General features: G+C 45.9%; 1 pseudogene across 1 annotated transcript; it reads right to left on the reverse strand.

Annotated features, from left to right (window-relative positions):
* Positions 1–366: 366 nt before the first annotated feature.
* Positions 367–1,712, reverse strand: LOC306662923 (calpain small subunit 1-like; annotated as a pseudogene). The gene has a single exon. The product of its transcript is annotated as a calpain small subunit 1-like (transcript).
* Positions 1,713–4,825: the final 3,113 nt, after the last annotated feature.

Here is a 4,825-nt window from a genome sequence, read left to right on the forward strand (position 1 = left end):
TGAAAGGATTTTATTTAGAATAAAAATATTGTCTATTTTTATTGTTCTAAAGTTACTTTGGGCATTTTGGGAGGAAATATTGTAACAAAATATTGTAACAAAAAATGCATTACCCTTATGGCCCAGAAAGTTTTAAGGTGTTAGAATCTCTGCACCAAGAACTGAGGAGGAAGACCAAATGTATATTTCTTTTTATAACCCAATATTATGAATTCAATGTACATATATCCATAAAGATTTCCATGTATTCAAGACTGTTTCCTTAAGTATATGGAATGTTTTCAATGTTCATAAAGAAAAAAATATCTACATTATACAACCTGTATATTATTATTATTATTATTATTATTATTATTATTATTATTATTATTTTAGGGAGCAGCGACTAGAATACATTTATTTCCTCCTGGGCCTAGCAGGCTGTGAGCAGAGTACAGGCGAAGGCACTGGGGTGAGCAGGCCTGCAATGGCCTGGAGTTTATTTGGCTGCTTGGGTGGTAACTTGAATGAGTGTGCCAGGGCATGTGAGAACTGGAGTGATCTCAGAACTGAGACAGGGCCTTGGGGCATGGAAGCCACCTGAATATTTGCCTTGGAATAGGTAATTGAGAGTGTACGAGAGGGGTGTGGCGGGGGTGGGGCGACCCTTGGGCTGAACGTGCTAGAATGTCTTAGAGTCAGGGTAACACTCAGGGTACGGCATATTGGGGCATGATGGGCCCTGCTTATTGACTAAGAAACTGGGTTTCAAGGACTGGGTGAAGGAAAGGTCTGTGGGTAGCAGGACCTATGAAGAAGTGACTGCAGACAGGATCGGCCTTGGCAGAAACCAAGGATCCGGGGTGGCTCTTGTGGCGAGGTGGTGAGGGGGCAGGTCTGGGGTTCCCATTCAGGAATACATAGTCAGCTGTAGGCACTCCTGGATGTTCACCTGGATTTGTCCAGTGCCATCTTTGTCAAGAGATTTGAAGGCACGGAACATGGCATTCAGCCTGACCAAGTAGCTGATGGAGTTGTCAAAATCCATCTTTCCTCCCTCATCAGAGTAGCGCCGGATGATCATGTTGTAGAGATGCTCATTCAGGTGAAACCTGCTGCCTCAAAGGTCCCTGGGAGTTCACTGCTGCAGATGGTCCCTGATCTGTCAAAGTCGAACTGTTTATATATGGCCTGCCACTTTTTAATGTTGTTCCACAGATACTTAAATTCCTCGAAGCCCAGCTTGCCTGTGGTGTCACTATCCATCACAGCCACCATGCTGCGACATGTGTCAATGGCAAAACCATCAGTTTTCAAATCAGGGTGGCGGGTTACGATCTTGTTGAGAATGTTCATGAGTTCCGTGGCACTGACCTCCATATCATCTCCAGCCAGTAGTGCCCTAGAGTTTCGGGAACTGCCGGACCTCTTCACTCTCGTTGGCCTCAATGTTGGAGTAATGGGTGCGCGGGGCGGAGCTTCGGGATTGTACTGTGCAGCCGCCTGGCTGACGGCGCTAATGACTCCGCCCAAGATGCGCATGGCGGTTCCTCCTCCTCCTCCGCCGACCCCGGCACCCGCCACTGATCAGGCCTCCAAGCACATTTCCCAAGCCCCCACCCTGGCCCCCAGTCGCCTCCTCCGCCTGCCTCCTCCGCCGCCGCCACCTTTCAGGAACCAGTTAACCAGGAACATGGCTGCGACTGACTCATGTCCCGCGGTCGGGCAGTCTGTGGTCTCCCTGTACATTATTGAGGTCGGATCTCCAACATAGAATTCATGAAGCATGCCTCTGAATTTAAACCATTTCAGGCTTCCCTTTAACCACCGGGGAAAGATTAAAAAATTTTTATTGACCTCTGCCCAATAGTAGTCTTGATTGATACTGGTGACAATATTGACCTCAGGACTATAGTCCTTCCAAAAGGAGCAGAATCTTTATTCTGTAGTCAAATGGCAAGTCAAGTGAAAAAAAGATAATGTCAACATAGTTTCTTGCAAGGCATGCAAAAGCAGAATAAGCAAGAATAAACAAGGTCAACTTGTTTGCTTTTCTTGATTTCTCTCCCTTCCTTTCCTGTTCTTTCTCCATCATTCAATAATCAAGTCTAAGATTTGAAGAGTCAAGTCAGGTCCAGAGGTAACAGGTCTTGTTTGTGCACACCAATGAACAAAAAATTAAATTTACTTGAAATATTTAAAATATCCTCAAATGTTTAAAGTCTCCCTTTGATTGTTATTCATCCCATAAGTTTTTCTATAACTACTGGCAATAAAAATTTTATCAGTTTATTTATTTATTTAAGCTATACTGGGATTGAACTCAGGAGTGCTCCCCCACTGTTATATCCCCAGTCCTTTTTATTGTATTTTGATCCAGGCTCTTGCTAAATTGCCCAAACTGAATTCAAATTTGTTATCTTCTTGCATCAGCCTCTTGAGTTGCTGGAATTGCAGGTGTGCACCACCATGCCTGGCTCAGAAATATTTTTAAATTATGTATTCCCCCCTTTTTATTCATGCATAATAGTAAATTCATTTTGATATATTCATACATACTCATAATCTTATTTTGTCAATTTTATTCTCCAGTACCTTCTTTCCCTCCTCTCTACTGGTCTGCCTTCTGTTTTCATGAGTTTCCACTTTCCCTTTTTTCCTTTTTTCTTTGTACTTTACACAAGTGAGAGAAAATACAGGACCCTTGATTTTCTGAGACTGACTTATTTCGTTTAACATAATGCTTTACATTCCATCAATTTTTCTGCAAATGACATAATTTCATTATTATTTATGACTGAATAAAACTCTATTGTGAACTGGGTATGGTGGCACATATGTGTCTGTAATCTCAGTGACTTGGGAGGCTGAGGCAGGAGGATTGCATATTCAAGCTCAGCCTCGGCAATATAGTGAGACCCTATCTCAAAAAAGGGGGGTGTTCTCAGTGGTAAAGTAACCCTAAGTTAAATCCCCAGCCCCCAAACTCCACTGTGTATATGTACAGCATTGTCTTTATCCTCTCATCTGTAGATGGATAGCTAGGCTGATTCCTTAACTTCTGTGTTGTGAATTGAGCTACTATGCACTTGGGTATGCATGTATCACTAAAGTATGCCGACTTCAACCCTTATAGATACTGAGGTGCCATAAGAAATATTTAGAAGGATTCAAGATAACTTGTGTGCTTGCTTCAAGGTTGTCAAAATAAAAGGAGGCCAGATATCCAGTGAGTCAACAAATACCTACTGCTGACTTTGTGATAGTCTCCTCCATGTGCTTGTAATGAATTGATGTGGAAAAACAGAATCTCTGCTCTAGAATACAGACCTAAATTATAGGGGGGAAAGGGACATAAGTAAATGGGCATTCAAACCAACAAATGAGATAAATTCTTATAAGAAGCATAATTCAGTCAGGTCTTCACTGATTTGCATAAGGAAGGAGAGAGGTGGGTTCGGAGGTAAGCTGGTTTGGTTCAGATAGAAAGCATGAGGTCTGCAGCAAAAGAATGGGTGGATTCGCATCCCTTTTCCTCCTTCGCAGTGACTTTCCATTTTGCAAGTGACAAATCTTACAAAAGACTGGCTGAAGGACACACATATCATTCAAATCTAACCTGTTCCAGTGAAGCGGACAGATAAAGGTTTACAATGCTTACCTATACGCTCCCTTTCTCAGAGAGGACTCAGGTTTTACCTCAAGATTAGTGTGTGAGTTCCGGCGGAGAGCGTGGTGAGAAAGGGAGTGCGGGCTGCCCCCTGGGGCTCTCTGGGGCCCTCGGCCGGCGGTTGAGCTGGGGGGCCGGGGCGGCTTCTTCCCTGCAGACCCCCGGAGCTCCCGCTGCGACTGCCCACTGGCTGGCCCTGCCTGTGAAGGACCTGCGAGCCTCTTCCCCTGGCTGGATGACCTGATGGCAGGGGCGACCTGTCGGATCCCGGCCCCTGGACCCGCGGGCGGCGGGGTCTCTGGGCTCAGTCCTGTTGTCCCGCCACGCGGAGCTCGTGGCGCCTTTGGGTGGCGGCGGCGTGGCAGGGCGAGAAGAGTGGCGGCCGCCGGACTCAGCGGAGGCCGGCAGGGGCTTCGAGGGCCCTCGGAGGAGAGTGGAGCTGGAAAGCTCGGCCACGCATTGGACAGAGGAGCCCCGCAGACTAGGGCCCTCCACCGCCGGGCCTTATTGGGACAGGCAGACAAAGGCCCTAACCGTCCGGAAGGTGAGCGAAGCCCCCAAGACGACGGCGGTGGACACGTTAGCGGCCCTGCGGTTGCTGTTCCTTCTCCCGGAGGAGCGGGAGTCACGTGCGTGGCCGCCGCCCTGGAAGATTTCCCGCCCTGTGTAGAAGGCCTGAGTGTATGATATGAAAAAGCTGCTCTCAACTTGCCCCCAACCTGTTAGAACGTGTGCTACCTCCGGACATTCTCAATGTGAAGAGGTTGCCAGGTCTGATAGTTAGAAAATAACGTCTTGTAAATGGCCATTTGTTTTATAAAATCGGAAATGTCTTCTGCAAGTGACTTTGGAATGGATTCATTAGGCCATCGCTAGGAGCCGCACTTGTCCACATTTGTTAGGTGGGTTAGAGGACGTGGAGAAGGCTTTGAGGTGAGGAGGAGGCGGGCCTGTGCAGACTGGTTTTATGTAAAAGACATTTTCCTGCTGTGACCATTGTTTTGTGTGTGCATTTTATTCCTCATTACTGTATAGATAGGTGAAAATTCTAAGTACTTTTTTGGAAATATCTAGGCTTTCTAGATGTTCTGAAGTGCCTGACATATGTTAAAAGTAGAATTGGTAACACAACACATTTTGTACATTTCTTTTTGTTAAAATTCTTATGAAATTTTT

This window comes from Sciurus vulgaris (assembly GCF_902686455.1).
Source record: "Sciurus vulgaris genome assembly, chromosome: 5".
In the NCBI taxonomy this organism is placed as follows: Eukaryota; Metazoa; Chordata; class Mammalia; order Rodentia; family Sciuridae; genus Sciurus; species Sciurus vulgaris.